This window comes from Aptenodytes patagonicus, chromosome Z (genome assembly GCF_965638725.1).
Source record: "Aptenodytes patagonicus chromosome Z, bAptPat1.pri.cur, whole genome shotgun sequence".
NCBI lineage: Eukaryota > Metazoa > Chordata > Aves > Sphenisciformes > Spheniscidae > Aptenodytes > Aptenodytes patagonicus.
The window spans coordinates 16,997,795-17,019,631 of record NC_134982.1 but is presented as its reverse complement, the minus strand read 5'-3'; the positions used below and the strand labels follow the sequence as shown (position 1 = coordinate 17,019,631).

Here is a 21,837-nt window from a genome sequence, read left to right as displayed (position 1 = left end):
AACCAATGATGTATAAAGCATCTTCATGAAAGTATTCTTGCTTTCCTCCTTGCTCCGATGCAAGTTAGGCAGGCCCCTCACACCACTTAAACAGGTGAATGCCATCCTTCCTTAATGTCACCACCGGCATCCTTGTGGTCAGCCAAAGCCTTAAGAACAATCAAGCAGTATCCACTGTAGTTAAGACACTTATGTGTGCCTTGTGGTGGATAAATTACATTCTACTGAAAAAAGCGTGTCTGGACCCAGTACAATCAAAGAAACTCATTCTCTCAAAGCTATTTATTACTTCAAGGAAATCGGCTATTCAAGCAAAATACTTAACTAAGAACCAGCAGTAACAAGGCACAGGCTGCTTTACAACAGGGACTGCTTTTTCTGAAATGGTTTCTGAACTGATGTGGCCACCCTTATTAACTGCACCTTAGTGCTGGAAGATACCAGGGCTTACCACACGGTTCCACAAAAATAGCCTTCCTCACCGGGAGGTGGAGGGGCCATTTCTCCCTGTCCTGGGCTGCAGTCCCTCCATGCCGTACACGCTGTCCTGCATGAGCAGAACTGGCCGGCGTACAGGAGGCCAGCAGTGACAGTATCACGTAACAAGCGTCACTCCTGTGCAGCGTTTACTACCACCACCCAGCACAAGCAGACCCAGAGACTCACTGCTGCTCTCCAAAGGTCAGAAATCACAGCTAAAAAGCATAAAGTGCTGTCTCGCACACTATCTCTGATCCTATTGCAGTAACGTTGCGGCCATGAGTAAGAACAGTTCATCCACATGTACTGGACCAGCAGGTTGGCACTGTTTGGAACAAGCACAAGTCAAGTCTGAAAAGCATTAGCTGCATGTGTTTCAGTTATGTGTGTGGATGAGATAAAAACTGCAAACAGATTCAAGAAAAAAGAGCAGGATTTCCCACTGCACGCTGTACATCATTCCTTTCAGTGGCTCAACTCACTGCGGCAAGCATGACCCTAGCATATGCCCTACAAAAGCCAGGACTCAACCTGGAAGACCAAGGCTCCAGCATAAGCACAGCTCACTGGGCTTGATCTGCACATGCTGTGAAGTACAGATGGGCTCGTGGAGTCCTGACTGCGCTGTATTCTGCCCTGTTTACTTAACATCTGACTTAGTCCTTAGAGCTGCTCTGTGCCCGAATTCAAACCATCACAGTCATTACAAAAGCGATGGTTTTCTTGGGTGTTTCTTTGTAAGTGAAAGTTCCATAGCATTCCCCAGATATACCTTACTAGGCTCATCCATAAAAAGTAATCAAAGCCAAAGATACAGCAGCTCATTCCTTCTAATTGCTTTTTTCCTTTCGATCCTCATCCCAGACCTTCCTTACTCTAGGCAGAACAGATAAAGCATGGTCCCAAATGTAATCACAATCAGTCCTCTTCAACTCATGCTAAGCAAGAGACAAGAACCACAATCTAGAAGGAATCCTGCTTTCCTTTCACTCACTTTTTACAGCATCACATAAAGCCACTAGCAATCTCATGAACAGTCAAAACACCAAACAGTTCAAGCTTTTTTGGATGAAAACAGTATACAAGACATCGCTCAAAACAATTATAAAGTAGGTTCGTAACATGGTTCTTGAGCAAACACAATTTAATAAGCATTCGGTACCAAATTCAAACAATATTTGCAGTCATGCGATAAAGGAGAGCCCACTGCACCAATTCATTCTCAAGGTAACACTGACAAATTCCTATGTGTGTGTTAAAAAGGCAGGCAAAAAAAGAAAAAACATGAAATATAGCAGAAATCAGGCTGCTAGCTGAACATTTGAGAGCATCTGGGAATAAGGCGTGCAGTTCGTGAAGTGAAGCAAAAACTGACAAGCATGCTCATTTAACAAAGACAGCTAAAATAAAATTTGTTGGTTCTTTCAGTCTGTTTCTCCTGGCCTACAGAGTCTCTTTCACAGTCAGACTATCGCTACCCAATCCCCAAACTCCAACAGGCACAAAAGGAGTTGTTTGGCTACATCAGTAAGGTTGTAGAGATGAATCATGTACCAATTAAAACCCAAAACTGTTGCATACTGGTCAGGCACACAGACACCCGTTCACAGAACTAACACAGGTACATTTTCTACCTACAGGGTACCATCAATGCATCCTAGACATCTACTGGAATGTGGAGCCATCCCACTGCGATTTGAACGAACCCACCATTTTATAGGTGCAGCAGACTTTCAAGGCTAGAAACAGCCAATGGATGTCTCTACCTGGAGAAGAACAGGTGAAAATACTTCTGTTCTCCCCAAATTCTAGGCTGGCCAGACCTGAACCAGCACCACTGCAAAAACTGGAGTACTGAGTGACTATATCGGGCTGCCCAGGACCACAATGCTATGACAGCCTGGGGTCCAAGCCACTAGCCAGTGAGCACAGTCCTGGAACAGCTCCTGATAACAGGTCAGGATCTGATTTTTCTCCTACTGAAGGACCAAGTTTTACCAATCTCATTTTCTCCTGAGGCAGTAGAACTTCAAACTCAGTTTAAGCGCTTGAATGATGCAACATGACGGCTGTTATTAATAACCTCTTTCCAACTACCCCTCAGAGTTGTTGCGTGTTAGCTGCTGACAAACCTGTAATGCACAAAATTACTCTGTAGAGCATCCTGAAATATTACTTTATGTTTGGACTGACTACTTATAACCTGAGTTTGAAAGCTGCAATGGATTTATGACAGTATTTAAACAGCTTTTAAAGTTCTAAATGTTAATTATCTCCACCCCTATTACTGTCCAGTGTTTAAATGGTACCCAAATGCAACTGATGATTCATATTTATGTCTTCATATATCATCTTTGTTCTAGGATTACAAGCAGTAAGCTTATTAAGTGATCAGAGACAAAAATCTTCCGTTTTAATGAGTGTAAAGCTGGTGAAGCATCTTCTCTTTGCACTTTCTGAGTTCAGCGTCCCACATTATGCACCCACCCTAGGTAGTCACCTGTGCGTGATGCACAGTCCTAGCAGGTCTAGCACTGTGATACCCTAACACTGTGTCTCTCTCTAAATGGCTACAGAAAAGGAGAGACGGGAAAGCCTAACTCCTTCCACACCAGAAGAATGGGTGCTGTGTTTAGTCTCTTAATGCAGAGAGGTTAAAATTTTCTGCTGAATTTACCAGAGCTCCATATCCTCCCATCTGCATTCCCCGCACAGAGTTTGTCATCTCCACCACATCTCCAGCATCCTCCATACAGCCCTGTATAACCTTCCCCATATGACCACGATCCCACGCAGTGGATCCCTTCCACAAAACATAACCACTAGGTCAGACACGTAGCAGGACAAAAGACTACATTGCAGACTGTATTGTTACAAATAGGAGTATCTTAATAGCTCAGTTATAAAACTGAGCATGATTTAGAAGATACAGATGTTGGCATCACGGTCAGTGGATTTTTTGGAAAGTCAAAAGACTAACATAAATGTCTAACATATCACTAGCATGATAAGTATGAATAGCATGACAGACGGAATTTTAAAGCTCATAAATGCTTGATTACTGCTATAATCCTTCAGGTACTGACTACGTGGATAACAAATGAAGTGAGACCTTACACCTGAAAGGTTACTCTGAACCAAGTGCGTGTGCACGTGCATCCACACATTTAATACAAGTATCTCATGCATCAGTGACCATTACTGCTTGAAGTAGAAGACTGGACAAGAGTGTTTTCCAGCAGTTATTCCTTCAGTAAAAATAATTTTAATTGTCCTTTACATCCTCACAACATTGTACCTCTGAAATGCTCGGCAAACATTAAGTCTCATCCTGTTGTAAATCACCGGCTACTGTGAAGCGTTTCTGAAGTTTATATTAACTTATTAATAAAAAAAATAAAGTTTCTGGTGATGACTTTCTTTTCAATAGAATACCTGCTTTCTAAAGGTCAATAAAATATCACCCTTAAATGTATCTTCATTTCATAATCTGCAGTAAATGTGATATGGACAACATCCATCTCTGTCATGAAACCGCCTTCACAATTAACTGGGAAAAACTGTTTCTCATACATTGAGAACCAGCTCTTTGGTAAGAGGATGCTTGTTACATCTCTCATGAATTAAAATGATGTGTAAACAAACGCCCACCTCATACAAAGAACTTAAATTGGGATTCATATACAATAAAGAAAGATTTCCCTTGTGATAAACAATTTGAGCACACAGTGTTCCTTCAAGTCCTGACATAAATCTGTTCCTGCCAAGCTAGTATCTCGTTGCGTCAGCCTTTCGCCTTTGCCATGACTGGAGTGGGAGCCCTGCTGCCTCTCTGCCTGCTTTCCTCACGCTGCCCTCTTCCCAGAATTACCATCCCAGCTCTGCTGGGCCAAAGATTCATCTTTCCATCACATCAGTGTTTGGTGAAAAAATAAGGAACATTGTTTTAGTTAAAAGGAACCCCACCCTCTAGCGAACCCATCATTTACGGACTCCCATATGGACTGAGCAGACTCATTATTGCACTGCTGGTATCCTTGCCCTTCCTTTCCCCACCAACTTCACCCCCTCTTCTTGTTATTCCTATCATTTTTATTTATTTGCAATGCCTTGAAAATGTTTTGACACCTACCTTAAGATTGTAAGAGCTTCAACTGGGCTGAATGCAAGCGCTGTCGTGTCTGATAAAACATACTTTTTTTAAATCAGACCAAAAAAAAACCCCCCAAAATCAAAGCATCTCTGCCTACGTTGCTTTATCAATGACAAATAGTCACAGCTTCCATTTTGTCCATAGAAATCTGGTATTTCAAATATGAAACACAATGTTGTATTTATTCAGCTCAATGCTTCCATTAGTAGCGCAAGATAAATACTAGCTTTGATAAAAAACAATTTCTGCAGTAAAAGGAAGCTTCATTTGATAGGAGCAAGGCCTACCTCCAGTTTATATACACATTAACAGAAATGATATAGTCAAGGGAAAGAGACCCTGTGAGTGAAAGTTATACCCTGAAAGGATGAATATATATTATATTTCCTCCGCCTCCAGATCATGGAAAAGAAAGGTACCAACCCAGAAATAGGGGAATTGCCAAAGATTTATTTGAGCTTTCCCTACTGGAAACGGGCACAAGAGGTCACTTATAGTAGCACATGCTACTTCAGTTAGTAAAAATGTGCAGAATCGAGCTCCATACATCTCCCCAACACACCCAGCGTGGCACAGACACCCAAGCGCTCTCTGGGAGCGGTGCTGCCACGCTGCATAGTGCTATAGAAAATAACACCTCCATAGAGCCCCCAAGTTTATATATTTGCATGGTGCTGCACTGTGCTCTGCAGATACATCAGCACCAGGAGACAATGAAACAGCCCATGGCAATGAAAAAAATGCTTGACCATACTCGGAGAATTTGACCTCAAAATATTTGGGGGATACCTATGACTTCTCTATACATTAGAGCAAGTTTCAGCAGTTATTTTCATATATTTAATAAAAGTACCACTACCATTTACTGGCAATTTTAGAAATTACTCCTCAGAAGCATTGCAAGCTGTCTTGTTTGTCAGTCCTTTATAAACATTAAAACATGCTAACGTCCTGAATTAACACAGCAAGTAGCAATTCTACTAATGTGAGACTGAGATGTGGTGGAGATGAAAGACACCACGTTCCTATTTAAACATGTCAAGCTGTCTGAATAACTTCCAGCAACACTTATATTTATCACTGAGTAACTAATGCACATCCACACACCTGATCTCTATAATCAGCACTGTGAGAGTTTGCAACAAGTATCACTGAAGACGTTGCTGTGAGAAAACACTAGTTACTACTCTGCAATAATACTGTTTAAATCTGTTTTGTATACTTCTGCTCAGAGTATTTGCAGTATTGGTTTTTAAAAATATTATCTTCATTTTTTTTCCCGAGTGATACTTACAGCGGACCACACACTAAGAAACGCAATCAATTATAGATGGCATGAAAAGTTAAAAAAAAAGGGGGGGGAGGAGGGGGAGATTGTATAAACTGGAATAAATCATACAGAAGAGACACTCTGATTAGGTCCATTACGGCAGGAAAGACTGAGACGCTGGCAGCTCATCCACCATTCTCACCCCGCTTTTTAAATCCAAGTCCATACAGAGAAGAAGGTTTCTCTGAAGAACATTGTTTCTCCACACCTCCAAGGCCATGTTTCCCTCCCCGTCATCCCCCCTCATCACCCACAGCACGAGGGGTCACCAAACTTTTCGCCCCCGCGCCTGCCCCCCGCCAGCCGTCCCAGCCGCGGGTCCGCGGCCACGGCCGGAGCTGGCGCCCGCTGCCACGGCCCGGGTCCGGCGCCGCGCTGCCCACGCCAGCGGGACACGCCGGGCGCCCCCGCGCCCGGAGGGGCTCCGACACCGGCCGTGGTCGCGGGGGCCGTTCACAAACCCGCGCGCCACCCTCAGGCGAGGGCCTGGCGGGCGGGAGGCGAAGCCCGACAGGAGCCGGACCCCGGCCCGCCGCCGCCGGGGCTGGGGGCGAGGAAGCCGCCCCGCGGCCGCCCCACGCGGGACGCGGCCGGCGGGGAGAGGCGCGGAGCCGCCGCTCGGTACTCACCGACTCGCTCAGAAACTTCCCCCAGGTTTCGGCGGCGCGGCGGGCGGTGGCGGGCGCGGCCCCCCCCCCGGCGGGCGCCGGCACCATGGGAGCGCCTCAGCGAGCGGCCGCCGCGGCGGCGGCACCGCCGGGCATCGCGCTCCCTCCGCCCGCGGCCGGCCCCAACTTCTGAGGCGGCCACGACCGACAACGGCGAGCGAGGGCGGCCGGGCGCGGGGCTGAGCCCGCACCCCTCCCGCGGGGCGGGGCGGGACGGGCGGGGAGGTCAGGCCGGGGCGGGGGACGGCGGGGAGCGCAGCCCGCCGCCCCTCCCCGCACACCCACCCCACCGCCGCTCCCCACCGCCGGCAGCAGCAGCAGCAGCGGCGGCGGCAGCACTCACTCCGCTCGCCACCGCCCCGCAGCCCACTCCGCGCCTGCCTTCCCTGTCGGGGCGCGGCGCGCTCAGCGGCCGCCGCCGCCGCCGCTTCTTCCTCCTCCTCCTCCTCCCATGGCCGCCGCGCCCCGCTCGGCAGCTGGCTGTCCGCCCGCCGCGGGTAGGAGGGGGTCAGGGAGCGGGGCCGGCGGCTCGCCGGGGGAACATGTCTGGCGGGGCGGGGCGGGGGCGGCTCGGCGCGTCCGCGGGAGCGCGGCTGGCTGCCCGGCCGCCCCGGAGCCCCGGCTGGTGCCTGTCACTTTCACTGCGCGGGGGGGGCTCCGTCTGGGGGGAAGGCGGCGGCTACCGCAGCGCGTCTCCCTGCCGGGGGGGAGAAGGCCCTCCCGGGATGCCAGCTCCGCGCTGCGGGCCCAGGGGGCTGCGCGGCGAAGTTACCCCGCTGCCCCGGAGCCGCCGCCGGAGGCATCCCCGCGGCGATGGCTGGAGGGGGGGCGAGATCCCGGGCTCTCGGCCCGGGCGTGTGCCGGTGAGGGCAGGGCGGGCGTCCGGGTTTGTTTTCAGGAAGGCGGTGAATCCGGTTTTTGTGAGAAGGGGGCGTCAGCGTGCCGTGCGTGCGGCTGCCAGGTAGAAATGAAGTGGGTCTGAACGGCTGAAGTGCAATGACGGGCACCTTCCTCGACCGGGTGTCCAGCAGAGCACACGCAGGGCTAAGTAATGTGAGTGTAGACATGAGCTACAGGAAAAGGGAGAACGACTGCTTAGACTTTTCTTACAGTAATACAGATTTCTCTTTTGAGAAACACCTTAGGAAAGAAAACAGTCAAAATGAGCATAGTGCAATCAGTTTATTTTATTTAGGCATCATTTACGTTGACCAAGTACCATTTACGTTGACAGAGATAGACCCACATGCGCAAAGGTGACTTAAGCAGTGACATACTGATCTTTAAGGCCCTTGCAGCAGCCCCCCCGTGCCCTGTGCTGGCTCAGCATCTGGCTTCCTCGTACAACGGAGGTGGGACAAGAGCCACACAAGCCAGTATTGGCATTCACAAATATTGCAAGAGTTTCACAATCATTTGTTAAGCCATGATACAGAGCCCCTCCTGAAATTAACCCAGAATAGAAGAGAATTGTAGCTCACCCGAGTTCCCTGCTGTGGTTTGACGAACACCAATGCTGGTGCCACCACATGGAAGTTGTTGGGTTACAGTGGCCGGGGACAGTGCAGTTCCTGGCACCTTTCGCTGCCCGTCCCTTGTTCTTGCACCAGGAGTTGTGTGACTGGGTGCTGCTTGGCTTCAGGGAGCTGATGTGCCTCAGAGACTGACCTGCAAGGAACAAGTGATCAGTCCTCAGCCAGGCTGTCACTCCAGGCTGGCTCTCTGCCCGCTCCCATGAGTGCCAGACCAAATGGCGGGGGGTAAAAACACGTAGCTGGGACAAGATGGACCCTGAGATGTGACCTCATCAATTTTCGATTGGCTTAAGGGAATTGAAATCTGACATGTTGATAACTGTCTGCCAGAAGTGTCACTGAGGTTTTAAACTAAGGGCACACAGATACATCTTTCTTATTCATACACCAGAACCATCTCTTGCCTTTTCCTCATTTGAAAAATCACAGAAACAGAACTCTATATTCTTTCAACATTGTCAAGCAATACCATAGCCCTTCCATTAACATAGGTGCAAAGGACATTTAAGTTTCAGTTCTTACCACTGGTTAGGGGATTCATATCCACATCTCCTGGGAGATGCGACTGCTGCCAAACCAGCGGTTGTCCCTCAGGCCTTTCATTCTCAGCTGCTGCTACTGAAGCTATGGCAAAGCATGATTAGTAACTCCTTGGGTTAGACATTGAAACCACAGACTTGATCCTGACTCTGTAGTTTTGTGGTTGGAGCACTGCGTTAGGAGAGGAAGACTTGTATTCCAGCTCCAGAGATGTTTATGGTGTTTTTTTAATACAACATTCCTGTAACATAGTAAGATCTGAGATTATTACAAACTGTTTTGTATTGGCCACGTAGCAGTGAGAGTTGAACATTTAAATACCACATAGATAAACCAGGGAAAATACTCTACTGGTCCCTCATTATATGTACAAATAATCATTGATAATAATAAATCAGTACATTTATTATATATTCTGGATTTATATCTCCCTGCACTTTCTGTATACTAGATAGTGTTTTTTACTTCTTCCCATGGCAGGTGGTTTAGTTTCATGGGGATTAATGTCAAACACGGTTCATTGACAACAAGACCCGATTTAGGCAAAAGCAGCCAAAGTAGTTTTCAGTCAGAAAGCTTGTGGGGGTGTGGATGGGGCTGGGAAGACAGGAGACTAGTAAGAGTGTAGGTAGGTGCTGTTTTGGGGTCCTGGCTTGGGATAGCAGGGGGGCTTTGGAGTGGTGAAGGTCATCAGTACACAGGTAGGAGGGGGTTGAAAGTTTGTGAAATAGATTCTCTGAAATTGGAAAACAAGAAAAATTTATTTTTAGGTTTTTTTAATAATTAGGACTTCGCCCCTAAATTATGTTTCAAGTCTCCACACTGTCTACAGCTAGTACTGGAACTGCAAAAGTGCAAGGGCATGTGTTACGTGTCTGTAGGATAAATATTTTGAATTTTCTTCATTGCTCCAATACAAGTAAATAGCATAATAAATGGTCAGTGATCTCTTGGCTTCTCTCATTAAAAAAAAAGAAAAAAGAAAAAAGTCTGTCTTTTTTTTAATAACTAGTATACTCGGTTTCATTGGAGTATTTGCAGGGGATATTATAATGCATTTAGTCTGTGGTAGTATTTTAATCACCAACAGGAATTAGCTTCAGAATATCTGAGTTTGATATCTTATGAAGCATGAATCTTAAATTTAGCTCAGCAACAATACAGGAATTGAGTATGTTCTTTATACATCTGTTAGGAAACTTCTACCTTTCAAACTATGTATAATTTCATGCATGCCTACGTACTTCCCTTTTTCTTTTTCATTTACACTGTATTATCACTCTTCCAGATTCCCTCCAATCCCCTTAAAAAGCCTGGAAAAGCAAGTCTGGCTTGAATACACTCAGCAAGGATACCTGAATTCTGACCATTTGTTCTGACATAATATCCAATATTACCAACACTAGCTAATGTAAGTACTCTTTTCTCTTTACATGTTCCCACTTCAGTCCATTCCAAACAGCATATTGAAAGTCCTCTCCGTTCTGAGCGTGATGCTCTGGAACCAGGTGCAGAAGATGAAATGATGGCTGAATCTGTTTTTGCTCTCTGTTTATGTTAGTGTATAAAGCAATGTTTATCAACAAGATGTCAAATAGGATTCCAGCTGCTCAGTTCATAATAGTTCTTCATCTGGAGGAGGTTCCTTCCCTTTAAAGTGGCTACAGCTAGTGCACATTATATTATGAGTGGCAATAATTTCTGCAAAACTAGCTGTGAATGCCTATTGTAAGCACTGGCTTATGTCTGTGCTTGTACAGCATAAAGGTAGTTATATTGGTAAAATCTGCCATAGGTGGAGTTACACCAGTCAAACTCTGTTTGCTTGGTTTAGCAGGCAATAGTTTCCTATAGTCAGCAAAAGCTACGTTAATATATAAATTTCTAAATCAATATAACGGGGTCCACATGCAGGGTCCATGCTTGAAAAAAGGGGTTTCTTTGGCTGGTAGAGTTTATACTGGAAGGAAATAAAGTGAATTTTTTGTTGCTGGGCATTTTGCCAATACAATATTGCAAAATGCACTCTTAATTGATATTGCTCTACCTGCTGAGCTTTTAGACGAGGCCTGAGACTCTGAGGTCTAGTCTGAGTAGTTTGAAATTCCAGTTTAAGTGGGTATGAATGTGTTTCTCTTGAGTGAGGAACTACTTATATTAAATTACGAAAAACAGTTTTTATTTTTCAAAACCGCATGAAAAACTGCAGGAGACTGAAATTAAATCACAGCATTGTTCATATTCCGTATTCTCACCTGCAGCTTAAATCTATGTTTTTATCTTACTTTCTTTGCTTTGTGTTTACTTTGTGTTTACTTTGTGTTTTGTTCTTTGCTTGTTTGTCTACAAGCATAGAATCACAGGAAAATTCAGCTTGGAAGGGACTTCAGGAGCTCCCTAGTCCAACCTCCTGCTCAATGCAGGATCAAACCTTGTTGCTCAGGGCTTTACTCAGGTTTCAAAAACTTCCAGGGATGAAGACTGCACAGCATCTTGGAGCAACCTGTTCCACTGCTGCACTGTCCTCATGGGGAAAAAGGTTTCCCTTCTTCTCCAGTCTGAACTTCTCATTTCAACTTTTATGCTTATTGTCTCTCCTGCCACCATGCATTGCTATGGGGAGCCTGGCTCTGTCTTCTCAGTGACCTGCTTGTAGCAAGGGGAAGGCTACTCTGAGGTGCCCCCAAAGCCTTCCCTTCTCCAGGCTGAAGCAGCCCCATCCCTCAGGCTCCCCTTGTACGGCTGATGCTCCAGCTCCTGAGCATCCTGGCAGCCCTCCACTGGGTTCACTCCAGTTTGGCAATGTGTCTCTTGTGGGGAGGGGGGAAAAACTCGATGCAGTATGCAAGATGTCATCTCGTGACTGCCAAGTGAAGGGGGATAATCACTTCTCTTGATCTCCTGGCTGTGCTCCTGTTCACACAGCCCATGATGCTGTTGGCCTTCACTGCTGCTGGGGCACACGTCAGCTTGCTGTCTACCAAGTTCATGAGGTCCTTCTCAGCAGGACTGCTCCCCATGCAGTCAGTCCTCAGCTTGTATCACTGCAGGGGCTTCTTTCTTCACAGGGCAGGATTTTGCATTTGTCCTGGAAGAATTTCACATGGTTCCCATCAGCCCATTCCTCCAGCCTGTCTAGGTCCCACTGGAAGACAGCCCTGTCCTTGAGCGTATTGACTGGTCCCTCCAGTTTGCTGTTATCTGCAAACTTGATGAGAGTGCACATTACCTCCTCCAGGTCATTGATACAGATGTTAAACAGGACAGGTACAAGCATTGATCCTGTGGTACTCCACTTGCACTGGCCTCCAGGCACAGGGACTATGAATCCATATTTTTTCAGTAATATAACATCTTTCTCCAATTAATCTCCACTGATCTTATTTAGATGGTAACGAAAAAATGGAGGATGTGAAAGGAACATGTTAGTCTTTTAGAAATAAGATAGAGAATTGTTCAGATGAATGTGTGTTTCCCCCTTTATGTCATGACTTTAGAAAACTTAAGGAAATAAAAAAAAGTCCACTGGTGCTGTGTGGAAATTAAGTGATAAACTCTATAGGGAGTAAATCAATCTTTTAAGCACATATTGTGTGTTCCATTAAAATTTCTGTTCATAGGATAGGAGCAAGTCAAAATTCTGTGCAGTGGGTAGGTTAATGCCTCCTCTTTCCTCACTTTACCTTCTTAATGTTCTCTATTCATCTAAGACATAAGAATAGCTGAAAGAAGAGAAGCACTCTTTTAATCTAAATTTCCATCATAAATTGAATTGCAGAAAAAAGTACCATTTAGGTTATTTTGTTATGGCACGATTGCTTGCCATGAAAAGAAACCACACTAATAAAATGCATATTCCAACCATGATCAGAGTTGTACCAAGAGCTGGGAATGCACAGTGCTTGCTGTATGCAAAAATAAAAACAATATTTAATAGCAGCTCTGCTCTCAGCCTCTGAATATGTGGAAAATTTTAGGTTGTGGGTTGTCTGGGTTACTTCCTTTAAAGCTGCAGAGCAAAGCTCCCCTGAATACTTTACATGAAAGCAGAATAATTACCTAACCAATAAATATCTGTGGAAACAGAGAATTTTCTTTAATGAACTAATCTCCAAGGAATCAATATGAACATGCATGCAGGAGAGGAAGGCACAGGCAAAGTGAGAAAGGAAAATGAAGGAACACCCTGCCACAGCCTGCAGTCACTTGCTCTCTGTTGTTTCTAAGGCATCCATCATGTCTTTATCTACAGCTAATATAAAATGAAAACCTATCAGCCTATGTAATTAATAAATTGAATTTCTGGTTCTCTGGGAAAAGAAAAGTGACAATGGAGGTATTTTGCTTGCTTTGTTTCTGAAGAAGGGAGATGGAGGAGAGTAGAAGTGAAGGGTTTGTTTCAGCCAGTATATTCAGTGCCCCTTTTTTTAAGGCAAGGAATTTCAAACCTAGTGTCCTGGCCTGCTTCCAGCACTACACAGGCTGTCCTGCATCCTACAGGTACATTAGCCAGAAGAACTACTGCAAATGAACAATGAAAAACATAAATCAGTTTAAAGATAAATAATGTGCAAATGTTGCCCTGTGGATCTTAAGTGAATCCCATCCTTGGTCTTTTCAGTGCTTATTGAAGATTGTGACCAGGCACATACTGCAAAACTGGAATCCAGAGCCTGAGACCACTTCCTGCACCTGTGTGTCCACATTGTCCTCCATTTCCTTCTACCAATAGCACAAGTTTATCTGTCCACTGAAGCTTCTGCCTAAAATGCGAGTGTCTAAAGTGTCTCAAAGGTTTAAGCACATTAAACAAGGCTTTCTTGGATAGCTTTCCTGCACTTAGATTCCTAAATTCCAGTATGTTAGATGCCTAACTGGTTCACTTTTCAAAGTATTTTACATTTTATTGCTCAGAGCATGCACTCGTTGTCTATCCACATTTTATGAGCATTTTTCTGCAACTTTTGCTGCATGTTTCCCCTCTCCACCCCAAGTTCTCATCTGTCAGATTTAGGTGGAAAGGAGATCACAGAAGCTAGAGCAGAGACTGTGTTTGATTATTTGGGTATGCCAATTCACTTTAAGCTAACACACTAGTGTTACCATGCAAAAGACAACAAATTGACCAAGGTCACAGTGTATAAAGCAGTAGATTTAAATTTCTTGGGCTAGTTGAAGAATGAAAACAAAACCACAGAGTAACTTTGTTGTTTTTATAAGTCTGCTAGTTCCAGGAACAGTAGCATTCTTTAATTTACGATTCAGCTTCAAGTCTGTAATTGACAGGTCTTAAGTGTGTGTGACAGCAAGGGATTCAAGACATACAGGCTGATGGAATGCATGTTGTTCTTCTGTACATAACTGATACTCTTTCTATTGAGGATGACATTAACCTTTTTCTGAAGAGTTTGGTTTTTTTACATCAACTCACCATTTTGAGAAAAACACAACATCAGTAGAGGAAAATCTTGTCTTAATATTATTTTGTTAGCATATCATTCAAATGCTCTACAGAGGAGTGTCTTTCAAAGCAGGATATTGTTATATACATGGAAGTTCATCAGATGATGTGAGACAGCACTTTGACTCTCCCAAAGGATCATGTTCATTCATGTGCTTCCCAACCCTATTCTGTATCATTCATCTAATCCGGTGTAAAAATCAGACCCACTAGTCTGTGGGTTGAAGATGTCCCTGCCCACGGCAGGGGGCTTGGACTAGATGACCTTTAGAGGTCCCTTCCAACCCAAACTATTCTATGATTCTATGATTCTATGATTCTATATGCCTTGGACTCCAGACCTCCATCATGGAATGAGAGGCAAGCTGAATATAAAGCTGGGTTCCAGGAAAATAGGTGACTTTGCTCTAAACAGGAGCTGATGACTCCTTCTTTTCATAGCTGGAGACTCAGACTGAGCAGTAGCTCCCATACCAGAACAGACCACCTGCTCATGATGTACTTGACATTCTTGACGTGTCATCATTTTGACATGGTAACCACATTTGAATTACTGAGGAGCCAAATGCAGCTGAAACCTACAGGTTACCTACTCCTGATGTAGTTCATTCATGTATCCCAGAGAAGGATTAACTGTTCCTACATAATTCTTGGTATTTTCTTGACTAACTTTTCTAACAAGTCTCAGTGATGAAGACCCCTCTACCTACCAAAGCCACCTGTATCAGAAATTCACAAGTTTATTATTAGAATGTTTTTCTTAATGCCTAATCCTTATTCTTGCTACAATTTAAATTTCTGAATTCTTCTATCCATGGTAGAAATGGTGGTCAGATTATTCTCTTCTGTATTTGAAAATAATCGCCATCTACGCGTCAGTTTTTTCTCTTTCTTAGGCCAAATAATCTCTATTTTTAAAATCTTTCATCATAGATCACATTCTCTTTGCCTCTAATCACTTGCACTGTTTTCGGCTTTCTCCAGTTGGCCCATGTCTTTTCTGAAGTGTAGTGCCCCAAAGGGACCAAGTCCTCTACCCAAAGGTTCTAGTAGTACCAAGAAAAGGAAGGCTTGAGGGCTATACTGCTGTTTATAGATCACAGCATATTCCTTGTGTCTTGCAATAGATTGTTACTTTTGATACATCTTCAGTTTTTGACCTATTACCTCCAGGTAGTTCTCTGAAACATTAATTCTTAAAAAGTAATTCCCTGGCCTGTCTTTTTTTTTTTTTATTTGATTATTCCCACCTAAATGCAGTGTATCATCCCTGTTGCATTTCATCCATTTTTCATTCCACTACTGCAATTTCTCAGGATAATTCTGAATTTGAATTATGTCTTCCAACACACTTATGTTTGCACTTCTTTCCAGCTTTGTCTCATCTGCAAGTTTAATAAGACTGTTATCCAGATTGTTAATAAAAATGTTGAATAAAGTTCCCTATAAAACCCTAATTTTGTGGTATGACAGTATCAAAGTAAAGTAAATGAGTTTAAAAAGATATGCATTAACAAATTACTTTTTATGCTATTACTTTTTCTGCTATCTTTCAGGTGTTTGCAAATAGTTTGATTGATTCTAGACATTTTTTTCTGTGAGTTGAAATTAAATTGATTAGTTTATTATTTCTAGGCTCTTCTTCCTCTCCTCTCTCCCCTCTTCTTTTAAAAGGCAGCTGTTATTTTTGTCCTTTCCCAGTCATATCTCTTAGCCATCTTGCATGAATTCTCAAGTAATAGCTAATCTGACTAATTCACCTCATTCTTAAAATATCCCAGGCCATAGTCTATCTGGCCTGGCTGACTTGAGAACATTTCATAATGCTCTCCTGTCCTATTTCTTCCCTGTTTTAGATTGAGTTCTTAACCCTTTGTCATGAATGTTAATTATGCTAGTTGTGTGCCTGCAGCTGGCATGCAAAAAAGGTTTTAAATACTCTGACCTTCTTGGGATCATCAGTTATGTCATTGCCTTCCCCCCCCTCACTCCCCAAATAGACAGGAAAAACAATCAACATTTTCCTTGCTCTTCCTTATTATTAATGCACATTACCTTTTGAAGTGTTTCCTAGCTGTATGTTGATTTTGTGCCCTAGTTTTCTGATTGGTTTTATACATATATGCTGTTATTTTATATGTTTTAGAATTTGATCTGATTTCCACTTTCCAGGTGGAACTTTGTGATCTTGAGATCAATTAAAAGCTTCTGGCTTACCTAAACTCATCTCTCAGTACTTTTCCCTTCTGATAGGGGTAGCTTATGTTTTCTGCCACAACAACTTAATTACTTTTTCCTTTGACTTTGTTGTTGACTTAAGTTGGTGGGAGTTTGCCTGCTTGAAGTCCATGATTTTCTCCTTTTCCCCTATTTTCTTTCTTAGGATTGTGAACTCTATAATTTCATATTCACTGTCTGCAAGTTGCCTTTCATTGTCCTGTTCTCAAACAACTAAACTTCACTGGTTAGAACCACATCCAAAGAACCCCTCCTCTGTCTGTTTTTTCTACTGCACCAGAAATGGTGACCGATTCTTTTAAATTTAGAGCTTGCTAATTGATCTCTGTCCTGATGTTTTGCTTTCCTGACCGTTCTTTGGACAGTTAACCTCTCCCATGACTCTCTGGTCCTATGCATTGAATGATTTGTCATGTTACTCATAAAAAAGGCTTTCACGCCAGATATTCTCTGTTCAGATGGATTGGTCTAACGACAGTAGCAGTTGTGTCCTCCTCTTCTTTCACTGTCACCCGGAGGCTTTCAATGAGTCCAGCCTCCTCCCCTGTCTGGAGTTCAGGATCAGTGCAGAGCTATATCCTTTACTATTAGATAGTCCTATTATGTGAGTTATCATACTCATAAATCTATGTTTTGCCAACAGGGTCATTTTTCTGGTCATGGTATAGTTTCCTTACTCCTCTTGTAGACTTCTTGCATTCCCTCATACTTGTAACTTGGATTGTCGCAATCCTCTGCAATCCGCACATTTGTCTTTTTTAAATGTAATTTGTTCAGATATGCTTTATGCATTTGAAATGACCACATACATAGAGAGTGACACATCGTATATAAAATTAAATCTAAGCATGTCAGTTTTTCCTGTTCTTTCTCTTTGAAGATTTTTTTTTTAAAGGATTTTTATAATATTGACCAAGTGAGCAGAAAGAACAGAAAGAGCAAACAGCCAAACAGGGAAAAGAGGTCTTTTATCAAACTTCTATGCCAGTCCCATGTTTCTCTTCTCTGTGGTGGTGGAGTTGAATTGTGCTTTTATTTGTCATTGTTGACTTGAGCCCAGTGCACTTTAGATATCAGCCCCAAAGTAGTTCGCAAATGCAACGTTTAAATGGCTTCACACAATGGCAGTGACATTTACCTAGTGTGTTTTTTTATTTTATTTTATTTTTAATCAGAACAGTTGTAGCCCTGAAGTGGAGCACCAGCAGATGTGTCCTTTCCAGTTCCCTCTGGCTGTACTTGATAACATTCCATCCATCCTGACACTTGTAAACAGATGCTTAGATAACCAGCCAGCCAAAACCTCTGACACAGGCCACATCTAGAAATAGCTTGTACAGAAATAATCCCATAAAATATTTGACACAGCCAAGAAGAGGGCCCTGTAATGTTAAGAGACTTGTGCTACTTGCATGCATGCTGTTTAGCAAGAACACCACTGACCTTCACGCCAGTGATCATGCTCATGACTTCACGTGCGCTATATTATACACTCACTACACAACATGTTTGCATGTACTTCCTCTAGTAAGAAACTGTCACAAAACTGCTGTTTCCCATTTTTGTAAATTCAACCTTTTACTTTTATAACTTTGAAGTAGTTTTCAGCTATTACCCCCAGGGCAGACGTAGCCCTGACATGACAAGGAGGCCAGCAGCTGCGTCCGAGTCTCCGTTGCACACCGAGAGTTACAGGTCTGTTTGCCTCTGCCTTCACTCCCAGATCAATCCATGCCTGGCCAAAGCCTCTGCACAGGAGAGCCACTGGGGTATTCCTGTTGGGTTCTTGAAGTTTAATTTAAAATATGAAACAAGGCATTAACTTTCCTGAGGGTAGGGAAATGTATGGGAAGTTTGTAATTCTGGAAACATATCATGTGAGAAAGTATAGCTTCTGTTATTTGTGGAACACAGACGCTGTTTCTGACACCCTACAGAAGTGGAACCTCAATGCTGAGATTTCATAGCTGCCTAAAGGACTGCAACCTCCAAGCCCCATCCATTTATCTGCAGTGAAGAAATTCAGAGTAACGTACAGCTGGGTAGGATGGGCTGGGGCAGGCAGAACAAGGATTACAACAGTAAGATTACTGTCTTTTGGTATGTACATATTTCCGTGGTTCCAACAAAATATTGTCGTGGCTGTAAATCTACTCACATGTTGGGACTGACCCATATTTATTTTTTCCCTCAGATCTGCCAAGTTTAATGAAGTTTACAGAGACAGCAAAAACAGAAATGGAAGGAAAGTTTTGAGTAAATGCTGAAAAGTGAAACACAGACATCTCCAACCTATAGGGTCAGGTATATAGCCTACATACATCCTGACTGCTGGGTGACATTAGATATAGGTACACACCACTGACTCCCAACTGCTTGCTTACATGGGCAGAGAGGGGAGGATGATGTTCTTCAACACCTCGTTTAGTTTAGATGCAGGGGTCTAGTCCACTATTTCCAGCTATTGTGTCATATAAACATCTTGAACGCTTTCAAACTCCGGGGTTGAGTTTGGGGCATCAGAACTCAGCGTCTCTAATGGTTATGAGTATTTGTCTCATTTCAGCTTAAAATATATTCATGGATTGCAAAACCCCTTTTCTTTGTGTGTCAAAATTGTCCTTTACCTGAAATTACTGACCTCCTCCCCAGTGCTTTCCCTACGTATATTGATAGTTACTTTATTGCCTCTCAGCTTTCACTTTGCTTTTATCAAGCTGCTTTAGTCCACTCTCAGGGAGGAGGCTGCCACAATGGTTGATTCTAGTAAGAATGGAGATTCCCCTGATTGTGCTTTGTACTTCATTTTTCTAATAATCCTGCTGCTGAGCTGATCAAAAAGGAGAATTTCCAGTTTGATGGAAATACTTTTATTTTTTGCTCCTTTTTGTTTGCTTTGTTTTGATTTGGACCAAAAAAATCCCCAAACATTTTGAAATTTGCAGTGAACTGAATTTCTGAGAATGTCATTCAAAAAATTCCCACATGAATATCAGTTGTCATAGTTTTGCTGCCCAAGGTCCCAAGCCTGTGGCTTCGGCTGGAGGGGGGAAACTCAGGTGCTTTGCTCCCATATATTGGATCTGGCTGCCCTGGAGTCACAAAATCTGAAATCCCAGTCACAGAGCATCAGCCCTGGTGTGGTCTGTCTGCTGAACCTAGTATGAGCAAAATGCCTGGTTTCTGGGAGGCTCCCAGGAATTCAACCCTGCCTTGGGTTCTGCTGAGGCTCCTCAGAGCCTACACAGTTCAGATCACACATTTCGGGGTTCAGTGAATTGTCTTTTTTGTCTCATTAATACTGCCTATCTCCATACAAAATCTTTTTTCTGATACATCTTTCTGACCATAGTCCCTCCTTTAGAGCAAGGTATAGTGCTGGATGGAGCTGGTACTTGCTGGGGGAAGAGAGGCCACTGCTACTGGGGAAGAAGAGAAGCCATGCCACGTGAGGAGCAGGACAGGCAGTACATTTGGAGGTCCTAAAAGGCGTACATGCATGTATGCACGCTGATTCCCTCAGCATTGCTGGCAAAGCCACATCCAGTCATCAGTTCTGCACTCCCTTTTTCATCTTGTACTAAATCCCATCTTCTCTGTTTTAATGAAAATATTTTCACCGTGTTGCTAAATAAAATGGGACCAGGCAATGAGGTCACCCACTGGGCCCTAAATCACCCACATCACTTAACACACTCCTTGGCATAATTTTGACCTGAGTCAACAAATCCTAAATAATGCCGAGGGGATAACACTTGCTGGGGACTCCTTCCAGTGGACAATATGAAGATGCCTAAACCACCGGAGCTGGCTCCCTGCTCTCACACAGTCCTCCAGCACTGTCCCAGCAGTGTCTGAATCCCCAGGTACGCAGCATGGTACACGTCAGGGGTATGCAACACATGCCCTCAGTTTCACGCTATGAAAACACTGGTCTGGCAGACCGAAACCTGAGCCTTCACACAATTTTAGCCACCGCACAGAAATAATCATTATGCTATACAAGTGCTGGATGGGGGCCCAGAGGAAACCCATGGCCAAAAGCTATGTAGTGTGGGCATTGCCCATCTGTGACTGGTTCTGTTTCATTTAGTAGTACAGATATAGCCATGGTCATCTGCCTCCTTGGGCTGTCTCTAATTAATTTCCATAATTTAAAACTCAGTAGGGTGAAAACAAGGGGGTTTTTATTATACTCTATCCAAACATCTACCGGTTTTCTGTCTATGTAACCCAACCGAAAGCTTGCTTTGAGCCAATGCACTCAGCTTTTAAATGGAGCTTTGTGTAAAATTCTGAGAGTTTTCCTCCCAGCTGGTGATCTCCAACCACAAGCCCCCTGCTCCCCACCCAGACACAGCTTTTGGAGATCACAGTTCAGAAGTACACAGTTGGAATTAAAAATACTAGAGCAGCTGTCCTCATTGTCTCAATTGCCCCTTTCAGCTGCTGCATCCTACATCAAGCCTCACTTTCTGGAGTCTGTTCCATGTAAAAGGAAAACATTAACACTTACTTATATTAATATTCTTTCCAAACCTTTGCCAGCATTCTCAGATCCCACCTCTTTCCTTCCCCATTTTCAGCTGCACAACTCAGCTTCGGTTCAGCTTAATATTTTCTGGGAGGCTGAGACTCCTTATTATCATTCCCAGCCCACTCTTGTAATTGAACTATACATTTCAAAGATTTGCTGGAGAAGGAGTCTCTTATCTGGTCACTGATCTGATTATTTGTCTCTGCACCCATGATTGCAATATCTTGGACTCGTGGGCTTTTCTGTTATCACAAGTCAGTTAACTCCTTCCCTATTGCATGGTGGGGAGAAGTATCTTCCTTTTCCCATTCTCAAGATTTTTTTTGCAAGTTTCTTACAGATACATGATTGAAAGATCCATTTGAATAAGTATGTTAGAGGAAAGGAGACAGTGAAGATATTTGTCAGAAAAAAAGATTTAATGCTATTCTGAATTGACTCATCTATATAATTAAAATAAAATCAGAGAATTTTTAATGCTAGGAGATGGATACTGCTCTGAACTCTGCTGTTTAAAATATTTGCAGTTTTTTGTCTGCCTGTCTCAAATAATGGCCGCACCACAGGGCCTGACCATTCACAGACTCATGAGAGCTTTGCTGCCCACAGAAGCTGCAGCAAGAAATGCAGCACCTGAATTCAAGCAGAAAGGCCACTACATGAAGATATAACACTGAGCGCTGAGACATTTACTTAATGAGATAAATAATTACAGGGCTCCTTGCTTGCCAACATTTGCCATCCCTTTCTACAGCCTACTGGGTCTGGTCTGAGAGTACCAACTCCAAAAATGGACTCAGTGTCTGATAACCAAAGCAGGGCTGGGAACTGTGGCGAGCTTTGAAATCACAGGGCAATGGGACTAGAGGGAAAAGAAACAAACAAAATCTTTTGT

The 21,837-nt window shown here is 43.6% G+C and overlaps 1 protein-coding gene and 1 long non-coding RNA gene across 3 annotated transcripts in view; one reads left to right on the top strand and one right to left on the bottom strand.

Moving 5' to 3' along the window:
• Positions 1-6,997, bottom strand: part of GHR (growth hormone receptor) — a 130,830-nt gene extending 123,833 nt beyond the window's left edge. Inside the window, exon 1 of one of the 2 annotated variants that reach the window (XM_076363064.1) lies at positions 6,975-6,997. The gene's annotated coding sequence lies outside the window, so the exon portion shown is untranslated. Of the gene's footprint in view, positions 1-6,592; positions 6,689-6,974 lie in introns of those variants that run through there. The other variant, XM_076363062.1, reaches the window with a different exon arrangement.
• On the top strand, positions 6,977-19,002 carry LOC143173075 (uncharacterized). Its single transcript, XR_012997460.1, has 4 exons — positions 6,977-7,128; positions 9,995-10,117; positions 18,320-18,505; positions 18,600-19,002. It is a non-coding gene; the product is annotated as an uncharacterized LOC143173075 (long non-coding RNA).
• Positions 19,003-21,837: the final 2,835 nt, after the last annotated feature.